The sequence below is a fragment of the Hippocampus bargibanti genome, linkage group LG03, assembly GCF_051943395.1.
Source record: "Hippocampus bargibanti isolate YZ-2025 linkage group LG03, ASM5194339v1, whole genome shotgun sequence".
NCBI lineage: Eukaryota > Metazoa > Chordata > Actinopteri > Syngnathiformes > Syngnathidae > Hippocampus > Hippocampus bargibanti.
In genome coordinates, this window is record NC_142736.1 from 6,684,647 (window position 1) to 6,712,373 (window position 27,727).

The 27,727-nt window shown below is 45.6% G+C and overlaps 1 pseudogene; it reads left to right on the forward strand.

Annotated features, from left to right (window-relative positions):
• The first annotated feature begins 2,340 nt into the window (after positions 1–2,340).
• On the forward strand, positions 2,341–27,453 carry LOC148900188 (general transcription factor II-I repeat domain-containing protein 2A-like; annotated as a pseudogene).
• Positions 27,454–27,727: the final 274 nt, after the last annotated feature.

Consider the following 27,727-nt stretch of genomic DNA (forward strand, 5'->3'; position numbering starts at 1 on the left):
ATGAATGAAATGATCGTCATGAATATACCAGCTGCAATAAATTCAACTGTTCATCTTATTTTGAATTTTTCCATATACAACAAGGGCCTGCAACATTACATTACATTAACATTCCACTAAGGTAACCTCAGTGAACGAGTTCAGGTCACCTTCGTGTTTTGTGCCCCATGTCTTTGTAAGTTATACATTGCCATGTATTGCAATCGATGGATCAATACCAGAACACACACACACACATATATATATATACAGTAAAGTCTCGTTATATCGATATCGGATATATCGATAGTCCCGGTTATATCGATACTATTTCTATGCACGCACGGAGAAAATTACATGCAAACAGGGTCGGATATATCGATAGTCCCGGTTACATCGATATTTTTTCGGACTCCCTTGAATATCGATATAACGAGACTTTACTGTATATACAGTACAGTGATACCTCGGTTTATGAACCCCTTAGCTTACGAACTTTTCGGTTCACGAACGTTAAATTCATGAAAATTTTACCTTGGCATACGAACTATTTTTCGGGATAAACCCAATGAGTGATGTGTCGTTCGCGAACGAGCCCGTTCTCCTAACAAGAAAATGGCAGCCGACTTGTTTTTGTCCACTATTCCCCGCCCCCAGTCTTCGGCTAAAGCCACGTGATTGGTCAAGAACGCAGAAGTGGAAAGAAAGCGAACCTGCAATGGAGGTGTCACGTCCGAGCGAGTCAGAGAGCGTATCTCCTCGTCGGAACAAAATGAGTTGCTGGATACCCAAAGCAGTCGACAGAGACATTAGATCCGTTAAAGATGCTTTAATGAAGTCATGCAAGTTCGCACCGAATGAACACAAAACAAACTAAAGGCGCTGGACCAGGATAAATGCAAAATAAGGATAACCGCATTGTGAGTAGTGGGCCAAGGGGCGAACCGAACCTCGGACTCGACAAACAGAATATGAAAGTGCATGCACACGAAAGTGCGACGGGCAACAATACCGACTTGTTAGAATTACAAGCGCGGGGGGCCTCGGACCGGGTACACAACAGAGAGTTCAGATTCGGAGAAGATGCTTTCTTGTTACTCATCCAGTTATGAATATGATTCAAATAGTTCTGAAGAGGAAAAATGTTTGCAATCAATTAAAGAAGTCCTTTCGTATCCATTAGAGCCGTCTGCACGCGATGACATCGGTGAAGATCTGGACTCCGATGTAGCAGCCCAGAAAATGCACAAGATGGCACACAAGCGGCGTTTCGTCCAGTTTATGGAGCTGCTTATAAGAGCCGTAAAGTCGCCCATGATTGGTTAAAATCCGTGGTAGAAGACAGACTGGTGGTTTTACGCACACACACAAAAGAGACAGCGGCACAATTTGAGCATCACACGAACATCAGAGATGTTGAGACAAGAGAGCGCTACAGCGTAACAAATGACACAGTGGAAGTGGATGTTTGTCCGATCGGTTTGCTCCAATAATATGGCGATTGCTCTCTTTCAACAGGTGAGCTTGTGGCGTCACCGGTGCGCACCGCAGCTTTAAGCTTTTATGTCTTTCAATTCCTTGATCTCCTTGATGTGCGTCTCACCCTGACGCATATCACAGGCTTGAAAATGGTATCACTCCGGAGTTGGCTGGCCGTGTGCGGCGAGTCATCTTCGATCCTCCGGCTGAAAATCCTTACTCTGCCCTGAAACAGGAAATCCTGAGGCAGACCACCCTCACGGAACACCAGAGGTATGTAGCCTTGAGGCATGACGTTGAGCTGGGGGACAGCCGGCCCTCCCAGCTCCTGCAACGCCTCGAGACGGTGGCAGGCAACAGCCTCAAGGACCAGACTTTCCTGCGGCATGTCTTAATAGAGAAGCTGCCCCCGAGGATCCAAGCAGCCCTGTCAACCACACCACCCGACTCTACCTTGCAGGAGTTGGCCGCCCTCGCCGACAAAGTTGCGGAGGCGTACGTGGGGCAGCCTACCGTTTCTGCCATGCAGCGTCCTCCGACGCCAGGGCCCTCGACTGATGCTCTGCAACTGCTCGTCGACGAGATGCGTGCCCTGCGAACGGAAATCCGGGAACGCAGCCACAGTCGAGAGCGTCGCCGTAGTCGCGGACGCCGCCCCATTCGAGAGCGCAGCCCAAGCCGCGACCGGAATCCATCCAGAGCGGACCCCGACCTGTGCTGGTACCACCAATATTGGGGTGACCGGGCCAAACGAAGCAGTGAGCCGTGCAAGAGGTCGGGAAACGGCCCAGCCAGGGAGTGTACACGGCTTCCCACTTGCCTGGCGCTTCCACAACCAGCCACATCATTTATGTCCGCGACCACACATCGGGAAGACGATTCATGGTGGACTCGGCTGCTGACATCAGCGTTCTGCCACCTTCCCCTGCAGAGCGCTGGAACCCTGACGCTGGAGTGTCCCTGCAAGCTGCCAACCGCACCACCATTAAGACGTATGGCCAACGGTTTCTCAACCTCGACTTGGGCCTACGTCGCTCCTTCCCTTTTATCTTCACCATTGCCGATGTTCCTCACCCCATCCTTGGCGCGAACTTCGTGCACAGGTTTGATCTGTCCGTCAACATCCGCAGGAAGAGGTTGACTGATGAGACGACCGGCCTGTCAGTGCACGGTAGGACGGGCAACCCTGCGCTTCTTCATCTCTCGCATGTACCATCTCCTTCATCTTCTCCATTTGTCACGCTCCTTCGACGATTCCCCGACCTGACCAACCCCAGTCGGACGACTCTACCTGCTCCCGACGTTGTTCACCACATTGTGACCACTGGTCCTGCGAAGTTTCAACGTTTTCGCCGCCTTGCCCCAGCAAAACAACGGATTCCTGAAGCCGAATTCAACCACATGCTTCAGCTTGGTATTATCCGTCCATCGGACAGCAAATGGGCCTCCCCGCTGCACATGGTCCCCAAGGCGAAGGCAGGCGACTGGCGTCGCTGCGGTGACTTCCGAGCACTGAATTTTGTCACAGTTCCTGACCGCTATCCTCTTCCTCACATCCACGACTGTGTGTCATTCCTCCACGGACAAACGGTGTTCTCCACCATCGATCTGGTGAGAGCCTACCACCAGATCCCTGTCGCGAAAGAGGATGTTTCGAAGACGGCCGTCACCACCCCATTTGGCTCGTTTGAGTTCCTCCGCATGCCATTTGGCCTCCGGAACGCCGCACAGACTTTTCAATGCTTCATCGACTCGGTCCTGCGCGGTCTTGGCTTCTGTTGTGCCTACATCGATGACATCCTCATCGCCAGCAACTCCCAAGACGAGCACCTGCAGCACCTGGAAACGGTTTTCAAGCGTCTGGACGAGCACGGTCTGGTCGTCAACTCCGACAAGTGCGTTTTTGGCCAATCCATGGTCAAGTTCCTTGGTCACCTAGTCGATGGCAAAGGAGTACGCCCTCTACCCGGCAAGGTACCCGCCGATACTCCACCTTTGGCCGGGAACTTCTTGGTGTCTATCTCAGCGTGAAGCACTTCCGGCACTTCATCGAGGGTGGACGCGTCATCATCTATACCGACCACAAGCCACTCCTCTCCGCCATCCCCTCGGCGTCGACAAAGTACCTGGAGCGAGAAGTTAGGCACTTGGACTACCTCTCGCAATTTGACCTTGAGTTTCGCCACGTCCAGGGGGCTCAGAACGAGGTCGCAGATGCCCTTTCTCGAGTTGAGATCAACGCGATCCAGTTTCCCGACGGTCTTGACTACGATGAGATGGCAGCAGCTCAGGTACGAGAAGGTCTGGCCGACCATGCCACCGATTCCAACATCATCGCTGTCCCTCTCCATAACTCTGGCTGCACAATCCTGTGTGTCCAGTCCGACGGCGTCCCTCGACCACTGGTTCCCGACTACTTCCGGCGAAAGGTGTTCGACTCTCTGCACAGTCTTTCTCATCCTGGAATTCGTGGCACGACCAAGATGCTGGCGAAAAGGTTTTCCTGGAAGGGACTGCAAAGACACGTGCGAGACTGGGTGCGCGGCTGTCTACGGTGTCAACGCTCAAAGGTCCAGCGCCATACGAAGTCACCCATGGGAATTTTTGACCCGCCGGATGCCCGGTTCAGTCACGTCCACATAGATCTTGTCGGACCCCTTTCCCCCTTCCGTGGCTTTCGGTACTTGTTGACTTGTGTTGACCGCTTCACCCGATGGTGCGAAGCCCTTCCCTTGTCAGACTGCGGGTCCGAAACTGTTGTCGGTGCTTTCCTCCAACATTGGGCCGCCCGCTTTGGATCACCGAAGACCATCACCACTGATCGTGGAGCCCAGTTCGAGTCTGCACTATTTGGCAAGTTGTGCAATTTTCTGGGATGTCAACGAAACCGGACAACTGCCTATTACCCAGCTGCGAACGGCATGGTGGAACGCCTCCATCGTCAACTGAAGGCCTCCCTGATGTCTGCCGACAATGCCGAACACTGGGTGGATAACCTGCCTCTGGTGTTGCTGGGCATCCGCTCCACGCTAAAGCCCGACATCAACTCAACTCCAGCGGAGCTGGTATATGGCACCAGTTTACACCTGCCTGGTGAGCTGCTGAACCCGACCGACCCAACGACTGCTGACGTCAATGATCTGCTCACCCGCCTCCGGCAGTTTGCGCTGGCTCTGCGGCCCCAGTCACCGCGAACATCGTACCAGCCGACGCACGTTGGTCCCGCACTCCTAACATGTACGCATGCCTTCCTGCGGTGTGATCGGGTGCGTAAGCCCCTCCAGCCCCCTTACGATGGCCCGTATCCCGTCCCGCATGTACCATCTCCTTCATCTTCTCCATTTGTCACGCTCCTTCGACGATTCCCCGACCTGACCAACCCCAGTCGGACGACTCTACCTGCTCCCGACGTTGTTCACCACATTGTGACCACTGGTCCTGCGAAGTTTCAACGTTTTCGCCGCCTTGCCCCAGCAAAACAACGGATTCCTGAAGCCGAATTCAACCACATGCTTCAGCTTGGTATTATCCGTCCATCGGACAGCAAATGGGCCTCCCCGCTGCACATGGTCCCCAAGGCGAAGGCAGGCGACTGGCGTCGCTGCGGTGACTTCCGAGCACTGAATTTTGTCACAGTTCCTGACCGCTATCCTCTTCCTCACATCCACGACTGTGTGTCATTCCTCCACGGACAAACGGTGTTCTCCACCATCGATCTGGTGAGAGCCTACCACCAGATCCCTGTCGCGAAAGAGGATGTTTCGAAGACGGCCGTCACCACCCCATTTGGCTCGTTTGAGTTCCTCCGCATGCCATTTGGCCTCCGGAACGCCGCACAGACTTTTCAATGCTTCATCGACTCGGTCCTGCGCGGTCTTGGCTTCTGTTGTGCCTACATCGATGACATCCTCATCGCCAGCAACTCCCAAGACGAGCACCTGCAGCACCTGGAAACGGTTTTCAAGCGTCTGGACGAGCACGGTCTGGTCGTCAACTCCGACAAGTGCGTTTTTGGCCAATCCATGGTCAAGTTCCTTGGTCACCTAGTCGATGGCAAAGGAGTACGCCCTCTACCCGGCAAGGTACCCGCCGATACTCCACCTTTGGCCGGGAACTTCTTGGTGTCTATCTCAGCGTGAAGCACTTCCGGCACTTCATCGAGGGTGGACGCGTCATCATCTATACCGACCACAAGCCACTCCTCTCCGCCATCCCCTCGGCGTCGACAAAGTACCTGGAGCGAGAAGTTAGGCACTTGGACTACCTCTCGCAATTTGACCTTGAGTTTCGCCACGTCCAGGGGGCTCAGAACGAGGTCGCAGATGCCCTTTCTCGAGTTGAGATCAACGCGATCCAGTTTCCCGACGGTCTTGACTACGATGAGATGGCAGCAGCTCAGGTACGAGAAGGTCTGGCCGACCATGCCACCGATTCCAACATCATCGCTGTCCCTCTCCATAACTCTGGCTGCACAATCCTGTGTGTCCAGTCCGACGGCGTCCCTCGACCACTGGTTCCCGACTACTTCCGGCGAAAGGTGTTCGACTCTCTGCACAGTCTTTCTCATCCTGGAATTCGTGGCACGACCAAGATGCTGGCGAAAAGGTTTTCCTGGAAGGGACTGCAAAGACACGTGCGAGACTGGGTGCGCGGCTGTCTACGGTGTCAACGCTCAAAGGTCCAGCGCCATACGAAGTCACCCATGGGAATTTTTGACCCGCCGGATGCCCGGTTCAGTCACGTCCACATAGATCTTGTCGGACCCCTTTCCCCCTTCCGTGGCTTTCGGTACTTGTTGACTTGTGTTGACCGCTTCACCCGATGGTGCGAAGCCCTTCCCTTGTCAGACTGCGGGTCCGAAACTGTTGTCGGTGCTTTCCTCCAACATTGGGCCGCCCGCTTTGGATCACCGAAGACCATCACCACTGATCGTGGAGCCCAGTTCGAGTCTGCACTATTTGGCAAGTTGTGCAATTTTCTGGGATGTCAACGAAACCGGACAACTGCCTATTACCCAGCTGCGAACGGCATGGTGGAACGCCTCCATCGTCAACTGAAGGCCTCCCTGATGTCTGCCGACAATGCCGAACACTGGGTGGATAACCTGCCTCTGGTGTTGCTGGGCATCCGCTCCACGCTAAAGCCCGACATCAACTCAACTCCAGCGGAGCTGGTATATGGCACCAGTTTACACCTGCCTGGTGAGCTGCTGAACCCGACCGACCCAACGACTGCTGACGTCAATGATCTGCTCACCCGCCTCCGGCAGTTTGCGCTGGCTCTGCGGCCCCAGTCACCGCGAACATCGTACCAGCCGACGCACGTTGGTCCCGCACTCCTAACATGTACGCATGCCTTCCTGCGGTGTGATCGGGTGCGTAAGCCCCTCCAGCCCCCTTACGATGGCCCGTATCCCGTCCTCTCCCGCGGTGAGAAGACGTTCCGGATTCAAATCAACGGTCGCGAGGATACAGTCTCCATCGACCGACTCAAACCGGCAGTCGTAGAGCACACGTTGCCGTGCTCCCGAACATCGACGTCGGCCACCCCACCAACGACGTTCCCCGTGTCCGGTGATCGACCTTCTTCGTGCCTGGCCTCTCCGTGTGACCGAATGACCCGGAGCGGCAGACGTGTGCATTTCCCAGAACGTCTCGCCTCCTACCGGCTCTTCTGATTGCGTCCAGCTCGTTTTTTCCTGCGTCGCTTTACCCGACTTCGGATCCAGGAGGGGAGCCCTGTGGCGTCACCGGTGTGCACCGCAGCTTTAAGCTTTAATGTCTTTCAATTCCTTGATCTCCTTGATGTGCGTCTCACCCTGACGCATATCACAGGCTTGAACATGGTATAAAAGCAGCTGTCGTGGGACAGGGAGATTCAGACTCATCTCGGACTCAGACCCAGACAGACGCACCGCTCGCAGAGACCTGCTCAGCATCGCACGGAGTTTCACAGCACGACTTGCTCGACTCTACTCCACGATCAAGCTCTGCGCATCATCTGCCTAGAAAATCTGACAACGAACCTACTTACAAATAAAGAGAAACATCAAACTCTTTAAGCTCACAGTTAGCATGCAGTGTGACTAAATGAGTAAACATGCATCAAACTTCGGCTATCCAAGCGCCAAATCGCTAACTCTGGTTAGCTTTCTCGTTCGCCTCCGCTGGTCCTCTTCTGCTCTGTGTAAACTTCAGCTTCTTTATGCATGTTGCCACAATTGGCTGCCACACAACGATTCACCATCACTTTATTCATGAATTTTCCTTCTAATTTCGTGATCAGCACAGTGTTTTCAGACGACAAAATGTACCCAAAATGCATTGTGTCTCGCTTTCTCGGTGTGGGGCGTACCGAATGTGATGTCACTTCCGGCATCGACATCAACTCAAAAACAAGACTTCATAAATATTCAGTGTGACTTTTAAAATGTAAAATATAGCTATATGTGGTGGAATCCTTGTAAAATGCGATCAGTAGAAGTCATTTGAAGTGATTTTACAAATTATGGACTCAACTTGTCGGGATGTGTCGGTTCCCCGGTGACAAATCCGGCCAAATCCCCGGTGACACCCGGCTTCGAAGGGTAAGCCGAGTGGTAGGCACAAAGAAGGGACGGGTCCAGGATCCAGGAGCGGGGTTCAGGCTGATATTTTTAGTCAAATGCAAAACACCAATAAAAATGACTTAAAGTTTGCTAAAACTGCAACAAATTGAGCTGCAAATGGGGGATTTTCAGAAAGTCCCGCCCCCAGTTTGTGATGTCACGCCAAGACCTCGAGAATCAAAACAATGGCTTCAGATTCGGAGAAGATATTTTCTTGTTACTCATCCAGTTATGAATATGATCAAAATCGTTCTGAAGAGGACAGCATAAATGTTTGCAATCGATTGGTGTCGATTGATGTTCCCATATCAATTCGAGTCGTCAATGACAGCAATGTGCTAAAACTGCAAAAAATTGAGCTGCGAACAATTTCAGAATGTTCCGCCCCCAGTTTGTGACGTCACACCAACACATCTTGCCTTGCTCGAGAATCAAAATAATGGCTTTATATGCGGAGAAGATGCTTTCTTGTTACTCATCCAGTTACGAATATGATTCAAATAGTTCTGAAGAGGAAAGCATAAATGTTTGCAATCGATTAAAGAAGTTCTTCCGGGCCATTTTGAGGTGTCAGGACTGATGTGTAGCGTCCCAGAAAATGCAGAAGAGGGCGCCCAAGCTCTGTTGGACATGGGCTGATTTGTCAGCGAATATCAAATAGTTGTCTTGGTGCAACACACATAGATTCACCATCGCGTTATTTATGTTTTCCTTCTAATTTCGCCATCAACACGGATCAACACGAAGTTTTCAGACCAAACAAAGTACAGCAAAATGGATTGTGTGTCGCTTTCTCGGTCAGGGGTGTTCCCTTCGTGACGTGACGTCAGGAATTGTCACTTACTCAAAAACAAGACTTCCTGAATATTCAGCGCAAGTCTTAAAACGTAAAATATAGCTGTATGCGGTGGAATATTTGTAAAATACGGCCAGTATTTTACAGTACAGTACAGTACTTGTCCGGGGGCATTGGTTGTCCTTTAAGCAGCGAAACTGGGTGGATCTTCATCGAGGCAGGCAGCCAGAGCCCGACCGCAACCGGGCTGACGATGGACTACACGACGAAGGGACCCGCACATCACGGGCCCAACTAAGACGAAGTCTCGGCAGAGTTCGTCAACTCATTGGCGTTGTCACCACTTTGCTTTACGACACTGCCACAACGTTATGTAGCAGTGTGCCATATGCTAAAATGGGGTTCTCAAGAATTGCTCATCATTAGCTTAGCATAATTATAAAAATAATGTCCAATGACATTTTACCACAATAAGAACAAACAAAAAAAATCAATTTAAACGTAAAACGTTCATAAAATTAGTAAAAGAAAAAAATGTTTTAATAATGTGAGAATCACAAGGTATAATCCTAGTTTTCCCGAGAAGCTCAACGGTAATTTTTAATAGAACTGTACAATCTGTGTATAACTTCCATTTTACTATTTATGGGTGTAATATTAAAACAAAAGCAGCATGATAGCTATTTGTGACAAGATCCCAAACTGAAGTACTTTAGACTGCGCATTCTTCAGTCTTCCCACACTGAGTGAAGTAAAAACCATGGGCCCTTAACAGGAAACCTATAGCTTGTGCTATCAGGAGTGGCTTCCTTCTCATGACAAAAGACTGGAGTCATAATTTTGGGCAAGGTTTCGCCTATTTCCTGCTGCAGGAGGGAAACATTTGCCCATCCGTTTCCCCCTGATGGGTTCTCATCTCTGTGCTTTCTATATCTGTATCTAAGGAGGATACTGATTCGTATGTGTGCGGGCACGCGCGCGCGCGCGCACACACACACACACACACACACACACACACACACACACACACACACACACACACACACACACACACACACACACACACACACACACACACACACACTAACGGTCCTCACAAGTAAAAAATGTCCTCACTACGTATGGTATAAAATCATTGTGGACCTCACAAGTATAGCCGTACAAACACACCTACACACACACACACACACACACACACACACACACACACACACACACACACACACACACACACACACACACGCACGCACACGCACGCCTGTTGAGATCTTCAGCGCTTTCGCGATGCAGTTGGGAGAATAAAGAGTCAAGATGGTGCTTCTTTTTAGATCATACAAGTATGATATTTATTTGCCGGAGCGCAGTGAGCAACCGCATCTCTCGGTGTCGTAGAAGTCATTCACATACACACACTGGCTTTGATCGCGGTCAAATCACGTGATGTCGCGTTGTGGCTGGGTTGCCAGATCAACTCAGGATTACAGCATTTCACAAAATGAGGATATAACTTTCTATAATATATAACAACGCCCAAGCATGCGCATACGTACGTACCTACGCACGCGCGCACACGTGCTCTGCACACGTGCATTAACAAGATCAGTTTACGGTGCATGGAGCTCTGTATGAAAAATGCCCACAGGGCATTTCAGTTTTTTAAACTGGTGTCGTCTCGATTTACTTTGTAACTCAATATGTTGCAGTAACCGGATAAGAGCAACTAATCCTGCTTAAATAATGTACAGGTAGATCTTTGGGTGATTAAGCAGCAGAGCACCTACATTCACAACAAGGTTACTCAGAGATCACATGGTTTCACATGGATCACAAGATCTCGACCATTAATTATCCCAATCGTTTTTTTAGCTCATGCAACACAGTGGAATCAATACAACAATCAAACAAAGGGGGGAATTGTTTTCAATGTAGGTACCACATTTTTGACAGATTTCTTAAGATGTAGACTTCATTAATTGACCTTTTTTCAGACAATCTTCTTCAAAAATCCTTAAATAATTAATTATCCGTCAAAGCAACAGCACAAAGCTTATTCTCAGCTCTAATTTTGACTGGAAGAAGCACTTTGGCATAAATTGCAGCCGGTCAATATTGTGTGCAATTTATTGTTGTGACGCTAGCAACAGCCATACCATCAAACACTAAGCTGCAAAGAAGTTAAGGATGATTTTTATTACTCTCACATTGTTAAAACTGTGAACTTTTCCATTGGTGACGGGGAAGAAATACGTTGAATAATATATTTGAACTGTAACGTGATCACCTGCATTGAGCTGTGATGATAGATTGGGAATTCATTTTATGAAAAAGGAATTCATTTTATGTTATTTCGGTTGCTGTGACAAAATTGGGTCTTTCCTTAGTCTTAAGATATTCATATCTACACAAAACATGACGATCAGTCATTGACGTAGAACTCTTGTACTTTCAATAAGGATACATTATTAATCTAAATGAATACACAGCAAATTACAAGTCAAATAAGTTAAGGATAAAGTGTCATTTTCGAGATATTTGATGAAATGGATGAAAATTTAACATTCATTCAAAAACACGTGCCTTAAAGAGTTTTCTTTTAAACAGCTTGAGTTAAATCAAAGGTGTTAAGTATACGGCCCGCGGGCCGGAACCGGCACCCAAGGAGATTTGATCAGGCCCGCAGGATAATTTAAAAGTGGAAAAAAAATGCAAAAAGGAGGTGCAATTCAAGGATTGTCAATTCAAGAGTCATACTGTTTTCGATCAACGTAGATGAAAACAGCTGTCTTTTTTCAACCGCGGTTTGACCATCCTCATTTGCCAAAATGGCATTTTCCAAACAGAGAAAAGTAGATGAGTGTAGAATTTTCAATGAAAAATGAACCATGTTATATTTTTTTACAGAGAGGCATGGGAAACATTTGTGCTTGGTGAGTTTTCAACATGTTTCGGTAATGAAGGAATGATATTTGGTTATTTATAGCATGTATGGTATAATTTTAATGGTCCGGCCCACTTGACATCTACCGAGACCATATGTGGCCCACCATGTCAAATGAGTTTGACACCCCTGCTCTAAATTGTATGACAAATTAAATGTTTAAATAAATTCTCAAGGACACCTGCATAACAACAAATGTGCAAACATTTGTTGTACAACAAATACAGCGACTGGTCACTTCAAAATTGTTTAATAATTTTATGCATCAACTGTACAACTGTTATTGTAATTTATTGTACAATTCATCTCTTTATCTCTGCTTGATTCTTTGCACATTGTCTCACAGTTGTCACTGGGAGGTACCGCTCCACGATGGTTCACTTTATACTAGACACATTACACTGAAACATCTTCAAAGTGACTCAGAAAAGTTCAAGGCAGCAATGAATATGATGACAAGTGTGAGAGGAAACTTCACTAAACAGACGTGACAGCAGATTTAAAAGAAGAAATAAAATATTTCAATGGAGCACGAAAAGAAGATTGAATCCATGGAAAATATACTCGATGACTTGGATTGGATTTACCTTTATTTTTAATAATAATAATAATAATAATAATAATAATAATAATAATAATAATAATAATCTTGTTTTCCTTTAGGCTTTTCCCTACAAGGGGTCGCCACAGCAAATCAGTGCCCTCCATCTTTAGAGGTTTGATCCGCATGTTTGTTTTGGCCAGGCTTTTACGTCGGATGCCCTTCCTGACACAACCCTCTGTAATTATCCGGGCTTGGGACCGGCACAAGAAGACTTATGTCCCTTTGTGGCTACAGAACAAGCAACTCTCTCAGTAAAAGGCTCCCAAACACAAGATGGTCATTGGTACAGCAACATTCTGTCACGTTTAGCGAGGTGGTGATGGCGGGTGCGGATCCCAAGAATCAGGCAGGAGGGAGCAGGAGGTTGTTTGACAAATTGTATTAAAATAAAGGTCAGCAGGAACAAAATGTAAAACATCAAAATCATCTGAACAGAAAAAATAAAAAGTATCAAAAGAAGACCAAAAGTAAAAGTCCGCCAAGGTTAAACAAACACATGCACAGCATACACAATGCATGCGATTGCAGACAAAGCAGTGACGTGCAGTCAGGGGAGGCAGGTGAGGCAGTGCCTCACCTGTCATCATGGAAACCTGTCATGGAAATATCAAATGAAAACATAAATTAAACAGTTATATGTATTTAGTGATTTGTACTTTAAAGTTCTTGTCCATTTAACTTCACCGTTTTTGGATTTTTTGCAAATTCGCTGAATTTTCACATTTACCGTTCAAATACTAAGTAGAGACGAGCGGTGAGGCAGCAGCCGGCTGAGCCTCAACATGGTTTGTGCAATCACTATACTAACTGTGCTGGCTTGCTCTGGAGTGAGACCGCATTGCAGTCCTGCATATCGTTATTAAAGCGTTCAAACACGTTTAGTATATGAACTAAATTTCTACAGTTTAGCTGATGTATATATTGTACATTCACTGTACACTGTACTACAGTGTTTATTTTGTTTTATTTTTCATCAAACCTCTGTGCGTAGGTGAGGCACACAGTTCTCCCGCCTCATGACAAGGGGCACTTGTGATTCCAGAGATACTTGCGACTCCACGGTTGCAGAATAATAGAATTAGGGACAGCAAGCTACAGTAAACAGTTAGCAAGTAAAGTGCAACCCTCCAGTCATGTTTTCGTGTTGCTTGGCCTCATTTTCAGAATGGAGGATTACATATATAAATTGAAAGAATTTTCTAACCTGGACTTTCAATCGAAGCAGGAGATAATTAAAGGAAGACCAACACTGTAGCTAAAAGGTTTGCTTCAGACAACGGGACAGAATACTCGCTGTTTTCAGACGAACTGGTACACACGAAAAGGCTGGCTGTGTGGATGTCCAGCAAGAAACCACCTTTTCTGCTTTTCCTGCCTTCTGTTCTCAACTTATGACAATGTATGGACTCAAATGGGATATTGCGACCTAAAAAAAATTACAACGGAGCCTCAGCAAACATGAGCAGTCGACCGCGCACATGCAAAGTCAAATCGCGCTAAAAACATTCGGAATGTCCAGGATCGACTTGGCTTTGGATGAACAGCGAAGACTCAACATCAGCATCCACAATGCTATGGTAAAGATCTCATCAATGCCACCTGCTTCCTTGCCAAACAACAGCTGACATTTCGTGGAAATGATGAAAGTAAAGGATCTGCTAATCGTGGCAACTATGTTGAACTATTACATGCTTTCGCTGAGAAAGATGACAGGCTAGCGAGACATTTGGAGACATCCACTGTATTTTCTGGCCTGTCAAACAGAATACAGAACGATTTAATTGAAGCAGTTGGTGATGTCATTAGAAATGACATTAAAAAGGAGATCGGTGCAGCCCCATTTGTTGCTGTAGAAGTAGATGAGATTGTCATTCTCAGCACTGAAAAGACTAAAAACATACAGTCGGAACAGGACTGATCAAGGACGACTTACTTCACTGTCAGTGATCTCCATTGAGACAGAGAGACTTAAAACTGAAGAAAGATAACTAAGGCTTCTACAAAAAAAGTTATTGATGCCTTTCTTCAGAAGGAGCGGCGCATGGACTTCATTTACAAGTAAAGGTAACACGATAATAACGTTTTTTTAAATTATTTTTTTCTATGCTACAGTTTGTATATATAAATAATGCTGACATGACATTTTAAACAAAACACGTTAACTGTTGCCAATCAAATGGTGAATAAGCTACTCTGTAGAGTTCATATGTTTGATGATGTCAGTGCCTCACCAGCCATGAACCTCACCGCACGTCACTGAGACAAAGCATGCAACAAACATGCAGCAAACAATGAACCGACACCGGATGGTCGTGCCGGGTGTCCTTTTAAGCGTCAGTGATTAAAACGACCAGCACCTGCGAGGCTGCAGGCGGGGCTGACGTCGCTACCCGTTGGTCGCCAATCTGATCGGGACGACCAGCACCTGTGCAGGTGCAGGCGGGGCCGACAGCGCCCCCCGTTGGTCGCCAACCAGATCATGAAACATTCAAAAAAGCAAAAACTATACTCACCATTTGATGACAATGCTCTGATAATAATAATAATAATAATAATAATAATAAATTTTATACCGATTTTTAATTGAAAATAAATAATTGAAATAAATACGGCAAGTAACAGTGATTTCAACAGGCATCATTCTTGACTTTTAAGGGGGCCAAAACTTCTCTTACCTATCAACATGCTGAAAATCCAATGTCAAATTCACTATTTATGGGGAAACTGTTAAAAACAATGCATTCATCCTGGGTTTGATAATAATAATAATACATTTAATTTCTAAGAGCCTTTCAAAACTCTCAAGGTCACTTTACAGTCACAGGAAAAGTTCTTTTTGCGGGTGAGCACCGGCAACCACACGAGCCAGCAAACCCGGAAATAAATCAAATAGATAGAAAGCTAGCTAGCTAGTCAATAGATCGCCAATAGATAGCCACCGAGGCAGCCAGCCAGCTATCTAGCTAGCTATCTAACTAGCTATCCATTAGCTATATAGCCATCCTTCTAGCTAGCTATCTATCTCGATAGCTATCTATCAGCCATCCATTAGCTATATAAGCATTCTTCTAGCTAGCTATCTCGATAGCTCTCTATTAGCTATAAAAACAAGACAAATGAACACAGAAATAAAGTATCCAATCCAATACAATACAATACATCCTAATTTATATAGCGATTTCACAACAGCTGCAACAAAGCGCTTCACATAATAGTCAACACAAAGCAAAATTGTGTTAATTAGTCTCGCAGTGGAGAAATTTACATTTCACAGCAGCAATGTTGCGGAGTGAACAACATAATAGTATCTCTTTTGCCGATTAAATCACGGTGAGGATGAGAATGAGAGATGATTTAAAAGAACAAGTGCTTACATGCTGTACCTCTGCACGATGAGGTCGACGTGCTAACCACTCCAAAACCGGGCTGCCTAATTTCATACTTTCATGTGTAATAAATAGCCTCGAGACATTGCAAGCATTTTCACTTGTTTGTAAAATAATTTCAACAATAGTTCATCAACAATAGTTAATGAAACTGTTATTCGTGTGATTACAGTAGTTATCCATCAATTTGTGGTATACAGTACTACACGTATCATAACATGCGGAGGTGACATATTTATGGTTTCATGTCATAACGCCCCTCGGTGGAAAACCTACTATGCTGTGGATCATACAATATAATACAAAACATACTGATTGATATCGAGTTTTAACAACAATAGCAGTAAGAAAGTGCTTAACATGGATAGTCATCATATACAGGAAATTCAAAAAGTCCCAAAGATAGGAGAAAGCACCAGGGAGTGAAACCAAGATCATGACAAAAGCAATGAGAGATTTTCCTTCCTCTGATTGTCAAAGTGTATCTTTATAATGTGTGAGAAGCATGCAAAACAATGATCAAATGTGTCAATTCTCTTCAAATTGAACTGATTCCAACAGTTATAATACAAGTATATCAGTGGTCATTTATCCACATCACTCTACACGTTTTCTGCGGTTGTGACAGCTGCAAACATCTGTATGTTTGAGGATGTTTGGGCCTTTGTTATTTTTTTATAGTCACAGTCACTTTAAATATACTGTAGATGCATTTTGGAATAGTAGGACAACATCATACAACTAATCTATTCTTCTTTCCTTTCGGCTTTTCCCTTCAAGGGGTCGCCACAGCGAATCAGTGTCTTCCCTCTTCAGAGGTTTGATACCAGTATTTTAATCCAAAATAGGCGTCACGGCAAATGACTGTAAGAACATCCACCTCACTGTGCATAGATTCTGGGTTAAAATCTGGGTTTTGAACACTCCAATTTGCCCTTTGCCGTTATTGTGAGTTTATATGTTTTTTTTGTCCACTGCAATTGACTGGCAAACATTTCAGAGTATATCCCGCCTACTTCAATGGGACACATAATGGATGGATGGACAATCTTTCTTGGGATGGTGAATTTTGGGTTTTGGTTGATTGACAGCAATTGTCATCAAAAAGATATATGACAAAAAACATGAACTCTTTTACTATGTTTGTCTTCAATCAAAATTTGTTTAAATGCAATTTTAAATATTTCCACTAGTTGGCAAAAGAGACCAATAGAATCATTTCAGATTTGAGTTATGGCCGACATTGGGCTACATCAGCCATAGTCAAACTATGGCCCGCGGGCGACATATGGCCCGTTCGGCTTTTTAATCCGGCCCGCCGAACTTGTCCAAATTATAGTAAAAACAGTGTCTGAAAGTCTAAAAAAGTTAGCGGACAACAAGTCAGACAACTCTGAAAAGGTGCCTGCCCGGCCATAAAGAAAGGCGATAAATTGCAAAAAAAAAAAAAAATTGTCACAAAGTATAGTGAGTATAGTATTTTTAAATTAAGGCTGTACCTACCACAAATGCTACCTTGCTTAATTTACGGTAAATATCCATGCCTGATGATTTTTGCACCAGTTGTTGTTTACCGTCATGGTGCACAATGCTTTGTTTGCGTTGCGTTGTCTTCTACAAGCCGCTGAGCGCTTTTCATAACTCTCAAGTACACTTTACAGTCACGGTATAATGTAAGTTTACCTTTTGTAGCGACACAAATTGTGTTAGCTTCTTTTGAATCTTTATTCTGGGGCTGAGGTTTTGTGCATCTACTTTGGAAAATGATATGCAAATGCACGACCTTGCTTCGGATTTTCCCAAGCGTTCTTGGGAAAGTCCAAAGCGCGAAGCAGGCTTCTGATTGGCTGCTGTGCCGAGTATGCAAATTTCAACTGTAGGTAGCCTATGTCTGCGTGCTTGGCAACGATACATGTGTACTGTTTGCGCATGAAGGCAAGCGAGGGTGTCCTTAGCGAGTTTGTAGAGTGCGCGGTCAGGACAATCCATCCATGATTTTGCGGACTTCAACACAAGTAGATATTATTGAGCTTGAGTATTTCGTTGTGTAATAATACGTATTGAATGTTGAAAGTGACTCCATTTTTCAAAAATGTTGATTTCTTTAACTTTCCACTTTCGATTGAAACTTATTAAAAACAGACACAATCTTAATAAATCACAGTGCGTATGTTATTTTAATCTATTCACATTTCCTCCTCCCAAAATATTATGTTAATGCCATATCTTGCATATTCCTTGAGACAAATTTATGAACTCATAAGGGCTATTTTTCACATTTGAAAGACTGTTAATAAATCAATCAAAAAACATCCCTTTCATCCCTTTGCTTATGTGAAATGTAAATTTCTCCACTGCAAGACGGATAAAGGCAAATCCAATCCAATCCAAATTGGATTGTAGTGTTCTTACTGTGCTATGAGGTTTGCACACACTACATTTAAAGGACAACCAACATCACTTTTTTGTTTCCTAACTCAGTGTTTTTCAACCTTTTTCAAGCCAAAGCACATTTCTTCCGTTGAAATTATCTCGGGGCACACCCCTAGCTGAAAATGTGGGGAAAAAAGTATTAACTGTTAATGTATGCTTTTTTCCACATTTTTTATTATATTATTAATAATTAACAATATACCAGCCACAGCATACACAAAACACATAATGTGCAACACAATATGACAGGTCATAACATATTGTTAATAACAATTAAATAAAAAATATATACATAACAATATGTTATATTGGTAATATAAGCTTTTTTTAAACGTTGAAGAATGATGTTATATTATAACATAGGATTCAACTAAACACAAAGAAAAAAGTATTTTATAATCTTTCATATTTATATTTACTCAGCGTGAAACCTGGGCCTGTTTGGACGAACAGAGAGCTGATATTGTGGCCGGGATGGATGAAAGACACACACGAAGCTCTTCCTCCACAGCTCTCAGTCTTTCTCTGTCTTTTATTTTTACTGCAGTCAGGCTTGAAAAGCTCACCTCACACAGATATGTTGTGGAAAATGGGAGCAATGTCAAAATAGCTTTGTTAGCCAGCATGGAGAACTCCTTGGCAGCTGCCAACCAAAAACTGTCCAAAGGTAGATCAGCAAAGGTTAGCTTGAGGCCACGATCTTGTCTCAGTTCAGTTAGTTTACAGGAGCAGGACAAAGTAGGCGCACAATGTATTCCACATTTTTATTTTGGACTGAGGGGTGTTTCGTTTGGAGATGGTGTTTAAGCTTACTTGGGACCATAGCGCTGTTTGAGAGCGTTTCACCACAGACCACGCACTATGGAGTCGGTGCCGCTGCATCTCCGGTAAAAGTAAATCCAAATGAAACATAGCTTTCGTTGTATTGCCTCGCGCCAGAAAGATCGGCGTCACCGTTTTTGCTTTTTTTGACCTCCATCAAGACTAGGGCCTTCATTTGGGTCCGGGTTTTGTCCAGGGTCCACTTCTGAGTCAGAATTTTTCCTCTTCAAAAACGTCTCCATCACTTTCACCGTCGTCCCGCTAGCCACAATCTGCAATTGCCGCGCTATCCATGCGTCACTAATTCGCTTGTCTCAAAGCGAATTAGTGACGCACAACTACCCGCTGTTGCCACCTGCTGATATGGAAGAGTACTACATGATTACTCTGCCAGGCGCTAGACTGCACAGGCACAGTGTTGTGCCTCGGCACAGTGGTTGAAAAACACTGTACTAACTGACATCAGAAAAGTCATCAGTTTTATAGCATCTAAAATACCCAAAACATGCAGTATGATATTTTTAGTCAAATGAAAAACACAATAAAAATGACTTAGTGTGCTGAAACTGCAAAAAATAGAAACCGGAAGTGGCCAGTTTCAGAAGGTCCCGTCCCTTGATCGTGGTGTCACGCCAAGACGTTTTGCCTTGCTCAAGAATCAAAACAATGGCTTCAGATTCGGAGAAGATGGTTTCTTGTTACTCATCCAGTTATGAATATGATTCAAATATTTCTGAAGAGGAAAGCATACATGTTTGCAATCGATTAAATAATTTATTCCGTGTCATTTTGAGGCATCGGGGGGTAGGGAAATGTCGCACCCAAAAAAGGCAGAAGATGGCGACAAAGCTCCGTGTGGAAATGGCTCAACATTTTTGTCACAACACACAAGGATTCACCATCGCGTTATTTATGTGTTTTCCTTCTAATTTCACCATCAACACGGATCAACACGAAGTTTTCAGACCAAACAAAGTACCGCAAAATATATTGAAGTGATCAAAGGACTGCTACAGTGTGTCCTTTCTCGGTCAGGGGCATTCCTTTAGTGACGTGACGTGAGGACTCATCACCAAGTCAAAAACAAGACTTCCGAATATTCAGCACGAGTCTTAAAACGTAAAATATAGCTATATATGGTGGAATCTTTGTAAAATACACTCAGTAGAAGTCATTTGAAGCGATTTGACCAATTATGGTGTTGGAATGTAATTCCTGTTTCTCTTCTGGTTCGGAGTTCAACGGAGTTTTATGATCAAATACCAGCGGGAACGATAGATGGTGAATAGAAAAGACTACTTTATTCTAGTAAAACAATAGAAGAACATCTCTCGTCGAAGCAGGAAGTCAAGAGCACAAAGCCCGCCCCTTCAAGCTAGTTTAACTCACACAGCAGCGATCTGTCGTCCAATCAGCTACGGACGAGTGTTGGAAGAACATTAGACTGAAATTTGATACTTGTTACACTCTACATACGCAACTAGTTAACTAATAAGCTGCATACATCCATATAGACTAAACTAAACATGCAATAACAAGATGTTTACGATGTGTATAAAAACACTCTATCATTCCCCCCTGTTGAACATTTAAACATCAGTACATACATTTCCAAAACGGTTTTCATGCATGCACGTCTTAACTAACGGCACAGGGAACCCTTCTATATACCATGGAGATGGCGAAAAACCTCTGTCATAACTTTACGGCTGTGATATGCAACCTCTCCATTTGCGATAGTCTTAAAGGTAAATCCAATTCAATCAAAATATTGACGAGGAAAATTCCTTCTCGGCTCTCCGTTCTTTGGTGGGAGCAACCACACTCTGATCATGGTGTAAAATTCCAAGCTAAAACACAGGGTCCCCTTCACACATTTGTTGATACAAAACCTTTGCGTAGTTCACCTGAGAATTAGTTATCATATTAATTAGCGTTGCTCTTCAGCATGGAATGAATGACTAAGACAATAAGTACAATCATGATCGCGATAGGCACAAACAGTCTAAGCAAAGTCGTATACCAAGGGCCTCCGAAAAGCATTTCAAAGCTCCACTGGTGATCAGTCCGTCGATCTTTGGCCATAGCATCTCTGAGATCCCTGATAACAGACAAAGCATTAGTCATGTTTAAGGAATTCGCTTCTTCGGGTATGTACGTACAACAAGTGTCACCCACCATAGCACAGACGCCCCCTTGTGGGGCTGTCAAAAGGTCCAAAACCATTCTATTTTGCAGCACCATTTGTCTAATTGCTGCAATTTCGGTGTTCTGCATTTCATCCACTTTCAAGCTGGCATTTACAAACACTTGAAATCTGTAATCAATTGTTTCAATTCGTAGCATGTTTTTAGCCACTCCAATTTGTGGAAAAAGAGCTAACATTACCTTATTACTACGTGCTATGGTGTTTGAATTGTTCTGGAACATCAGTTCCCCAGATCGAATCATGGGGCTTTAACGACACTCTTCTTTTCACATGATGGTGCACTGGACGCCTGGTAACGATGAAAGTATTGTCAGTTACCGTAACAGGTGCACACAAACCGTAGGCTTGGGGAGGAATAAAAGAATATACTTTCCAACCGCATAACCACCAAAGATGTGAAGATACGGGCAAAACGGTGACATTAGTGTTTAACGGTAGCACATATAAACATCTATCCTCATCTATAAAACCTAGGTTTTGACCCGTACCGTACATTGCAACGCATACTGGTAATCGCAACCCGCTCTCGGTCGTAACCTGATTTTCAGTTTCCAAAATGGTGTCTAAACTTGGAACAATCTCTCCTCTCGAAGCGTTGCGAAGAACCGGAAAATGTTGATCAGGTTTATGCGAAGACATTAACATATATGCAGCTCGAGCCATCTTATCTCCAAATACCTTTGAATGCACGCGTTGTTGTGTCACAGAATGAGGCATATAAGAGCATACAAAACAATTACTTTTCCTATTTTGCTTAGCAATTAGTGTAGCACAGACCTGGGCAAATTACGGCCCGCGGCCCACATCCGGCCCTTTGTACATCCCTGTCCGGCCCGCGTGAGGCCAATCATGAACGCCATAAATTAAACAAAAAAATGATTTCACTTTTATTTTGAAAAGCGTTAGGTCATTACGTATGCACGACGTAGACTCTACGTCTTACGTGTATATACGCAAGAGTCTTATGTGTATACACGGAAGTGAGTGAAGGCGATTCTGTTCGCCAGGTTACCCTCAAGGCTCAAGATGTCGGCACACCCCAAGAAAAGAAAAGTTGATAACGAATGCCGTATTTTCAACAAGACATGGACTGTCAAATTAAAGGTAAAGCAGTGTGCTTAGTCTGTGGTACACAGGTTGCTGTGTTTAAAGAATATAAATTGAATCGCCACTACACGACCAAGCATGAATATAAATACAGAAATATGTCTGGTGAAGAGCGTGCAAGGGTGTCTGATGCATTGCTTGCAAAACTACAAACCCAACAAGGATGTTTCACTAAACTTCACACTCCCAGAGATGCAGCCGTCAGGACAAGTTATGTCATTTATCACAAAATCGCCAGAAAAAGTAGGGCATTTTCCGACAGAGAGTTTATTAAGGAGTGTTTATTGGCCTCTGCTGCGCTGATGTGCCCAGAGAAAAAGGGCGCGTTTGAGAATGTTTCACTCTCCCGACGCACTGTAACGAGGCGGATTGAGGACATCGCGGGAAACTTAGAGCTTCAGCTGAAGAACAGAGCGGCCGACTTTGGCTTTTTTTCTCAGGCTTTGGATGAGAGCTGCGATGTACGTGACACCGCCCAGCTGCTCATCTTCTTACGTGGGATAACCGCAGACTTTCAAATCACGGAGGAGTTGGCAGCCATGCAGTCAATTAAAGGGACAACCACTGGTAATGACTTGTTCAGAGAGGTAAATGCATGTATGGCCATGTTAGGACTGAAATGGGACAAGCTTGCAGGTGTGACAACAGATGGTTGTCCAAATCTAACCGGGAAAAATGTTGGACTTTTAAAGAGAATGCAGGATAAAGTGACAGAAATGAACCCTGAGCAGAAATGGACATTTTTGCATTGTATCATACACCAGGAAGTGTTGTGTAAGACAGTATTAACATGTCGAAACATGTCGTTGATGCTGTCACTAAAATAGTTAATTTTATCAGAGCGAGAGCTTTAAATCACAGACAGTTTGTTGCTTTGTTGGAGGAAAATGAGGCTGAACATGGTGACATAAGCTATCACTGCATTGTTAGGTGGCTCAGCCTTGGCAAGGTTCTGAAAAGTGTCTGGGACCTGAGAGACCAGATTCAGGAGTTCTGTATTCAGAAAGGTCATGACGTCCCAGAACTTTCAAATAACGACTGGTTGGCATACCTCGGATTCGCTGTGGATGTGACTGCACTAATGAACGAACTAAATGTCAAAATGCAGAGCAAGGGCCTTTTTGTGCATGAGATGTACAGTGAAGTGAAGGCTTTCATGAGAAAACTGCAGCTTCTCTCAAGCCAAGTGAAGGTCAACATTCTGACCCACTTGCCAACACTTAAGGAAGCCAAAAGATCAGGTGATCACCTCCAAAAGTACTCAACCACGTTAGAAGCATTGCATGCAGAGTTTTCAAGGCGATTTCAAAATTTCAAAACTCTTGATAATGAAATGCACATGGTTTCTTCTCCCTTCAACTGCAGTGTGGATGATGCACCAAGTGAAGTTCAGATGGAACTCATTGATCTGCAGTCTGACACACTTCTGGCAGATCACTTCAAGTCAGTCTCACTGCTGGACTTTTACTCCGCCCTCAAAGAGGAGAATTTTCCACACCTGAGGAGGCATGCTCAGAGGATCCTAGTCCTCTTTGGATCTACCTATCATTGTGAACAGACATTCTCAGTTATGAAGTTCAACAAATCCAAACACAGATCCTCTATGACTGATGACCACCTCTCAGTCATAAATTCAAGATGGCGCCCCCCTGTGTGGCTGCCTCCACAACAGCTCTTTCCTTTTCTTGTCTACTTTTTCATTTTTTTACTTTTCTGTTTTTGCTTTGTCTAATTTCGTTCCGTAAACCTACGGAGAGGAGATGGGCATCTTTTCTTTTGCCCATCGCCGTTATTTTTTACTTTTTCACCGCTCCTGCTAACGGAGAAACCACTCGCACTCTGAATCCTGTTGTTTACAGTCGAGACCAGCTATTAGCATGGCGGGCTAATAGCGGATTAGCGGCCGCCGCGCCGGACTTCCCCGACGAACTGAAGAGGAGGAAACGAGGATGTCGGGCCGGGAAAGATCGCCGCAAAAGAACGAGGAAATACCGACACGTTCTCCCGTCCGTCATCATGGGGAATGTGAGATCACTCCCGAATAAAATGGACGAGCTGGCGGCGCTAACGCGGCACCAGAGGGAGTACCGGGAAGCCAGCTTGCTACTCGTCACGGAGACATGGCTATCGGCAATCACTCCGGACGCCCACGCAGAGTTGGAGGGCTTCCAACTCGTACGAGCGGACAGAAATGAAGGCAGCGGTAAGCAGAAAGGAGGAGGGATTGCTGTATTTGTGAATGACAAATGGTGCAACCCTGGGCACATCACGGTGAAGGAAAAACTCTGCACTCGCGACATCGAGCTGCTAGCCGTTAGCCTCCGGCCGCATTACCTGCCACGGGAATTCTCACACGACATAGCCGTGACGACGTACATTCCCCCTACGGCAAATGGGGGCGCTGCCTCCGATGCCCTCATGACTGTCGTAAACAAGCTGCAAACCCAGTCCCCCAACGCCTTGTTCATCATCTCAGGGGACTTCAATCACGTTTCCCTGAAATCCTCCCTCCCAACATTCACACAGTATGTAACTTGTGCCACCAGAGACAACAACATATTGGACCTATTTTATTCAAACGCCAAGGATGCATACAAACCCTCCCCCCTCCCCCCTCTCGGAAGAGCAGACCACAATATGGTTCATCTCCAGCCTGTGTACAAACCCCTTGTCCAGAGGCAACCAGCTGTGACCCGCACGATCAGAAGATGGTCCACAGAAGCTGAAGAAGCTCTGCGGGACTGTTTTGACTCAACCAGATGGGAGCTCTTTACTGAGATTCATGGGGAGGACATTGACTCACTCACCAACACCATCACAGACTACATAAACTTTTGTGAACCAAACACCGTACCCACCAGGACTGTGCGGTGTTTTGCCAACAACAAACCATGGATTAATCCCGACATAAAAGTCCTCCTGAAGGAAAAGAAAAGGGCTTTTGTGTCGGGCAACAGAGAGGAACTGAAGGCCGTGCAGATCCGACTGAGGAGGAAGATCAGAGAGGGGAAGAAGGTTTACAGGATGAAAACGGAGGAGCAGCTGCAAGCCAGCAATGTTGGTGGTGTCTGGAAGGGCCTGAAAAACATCTCAGGCCACAAAAGCCCAGTGACATTGAATGAAAAAGACAAGGACTGGGCAGATGTACTCAACCGCTTTTTCAATCGGTTTGACAAGACGCCAGCCGCCCCCGGCCCACCGTCAACTTCACCTGTAGCTGCACCTGCACCAACTCTCACTGTGGCCTTACCATCCCTGCCCCCTCTCACGACCAGCTTTCCGCAACCAACAACTGCCCTCCCAACCGTTGCCACACCCTCAGCCACCACTCTGCCTCCTGGTTCCTGCCTGTCTGTCACAACTGCGCAGGTGAGGAACCAACTGAAGAGGATGCAGGTGAGGAAGGCAGCAGGTCCGGATGACATCAGTTCCTGACTCCTCAAGACCTGCTCCGACCAGCTGTGTGACATTGTCCAGCGCTTGTTCAACCTGAGCCTTAAGCTGGGCAGAGTTCCACAGCTGTGGAAAACGTCATGCCTGGTCCCAGTGCCCAAGATCGCCAACCCAAAGGAGTTCAACAGCTACAGACCGGTGGCGCTGACGTCTCACCTGATGAAGACGCTGGAGAGACTCGTCCTCGCCCACCTGCGACCGCTGGCAAGCTCATCACTGGACCCGCTACAGTTTACCGACCAGCCCACAGTCGGTGTGGAGTATGCCATTATCAACCTCCTCCATACGGCGTTGCTGCACCTGGAGAATGCTGGGAGCACGGTGAGGATCACGTTCTTCGATTTCTCCAGTGCCTTCAACACCATCCAGCCAAATCTACTGGGGGACAAGCTGCGGCATGCCGGAGTCGACCATCACCTCACATCCTGGATTACAGATTACCTCACAAACAGGCCACAGTACGTGAGGGTAAAGAACTGTGAGTCGGACAGGCTTCTCTGCAGCACCGGAGCGCCGCAGGGAACAGTCCTGGCTCCATTCCTCTTCACCCTCTACACCTCGGACTTCAACTACAACACCCCAACCTGCCACCTTCAGAAGTTCTCTGACGACTCAGCTATTGTCGGCCTCATTACAGAGGGAGACGATAGGGAGTACAGGGGACTGACAAAGGACTTTGTGGACTGGTGCCAGCAGAATCACCTCCAGATCAAAACCGGGAAAACCAAGGAGCTGGTGGTGGACTTCTGCAGGAAACAATCCTCACCTGCACCATTGAACATCCAGGGTTCGGACATTGAGAGGGTGACCTCCTACAAGTACCTGAGTGTTACTCTCAACAATAAACTGGACTGGACAACAAACACGGATGCCCTCATCAAAAAGGGACAGAGTTGCCTCTTCCTACTCAGGAAACTGAGGTCTTTTGGAGTTCAGGGGTCACTCCTAAAGACTTTCTATGACTCTGTGGTGGCATCAGTCATCCACTATGGCATTGTCTGCTGGTCAGGCAGCATCACCACCCGGGACAGAAAAAGACTGGAGCGCCTTGTCAAGCGGGCCAGTTCTGTCGTGGGCTGCTCGCTGGACTCTCTGGAGGAGGTGGGCAACAGACGGACGCTAGCTAAACTAAAAGCTATGATGGACAGCCCCTCCCACCCACTCTTGCCCACCCTGACAGCACTGGGTAGCTCCTTTAGCCATAGACTATTACACCCGCGCTGCAAGGAGAGGTACCGCCGCTCGTTCCTACCGACTGCTGTCAGGCTTCACAATTCTCAATGATCACATGTGGAAAAAGAAAAAGGAAAAAAAAAACTAAACTGGACACTTGTAAATATGGGTTGTTGCAATATATCAAAATGCATTTCTTGATTCTGCACTATGTACAGTTTGTTTTCTCTTATGGAACGGTTTTGCACATTTACATTTGCACAGTATACAGTTGACATTTTTATTTTGTTATGCTTAGAATATCTTGTTTTCTATCCTTTCACCCCACCCCAACTCCATCCCTTTTCAATTGCTGCTGTGGACTGCAAATTTCCCCATTGTGGGACGAATAAAGGGATTCTGATTCCGATTCTGATTCTGATTCTGATTCTGATTCTGATTCTGATTCTCAGCTGTCCTTCGGATAGCCACTTCAGACATTCCGCCAGATTTCAATGCCCTTGTTCAAGCCCAGAACAGACTGGATTATTCTCACTGAAGAGGTAACATGAGGTGGAAAACATTACAAGTTATTGTTTGTGGAGATTAACAAGTTAAAAATAAATTGCACTGGTTCAATAATTGTTTTTCTTATTTAACCAATACACCACAATTTCACATAACCTAATATACATATTTACAGAGTGCTTTATTCTTCTGATTATCAGTACCAGCTATTCAAAATATTTAATTTGAGAATTT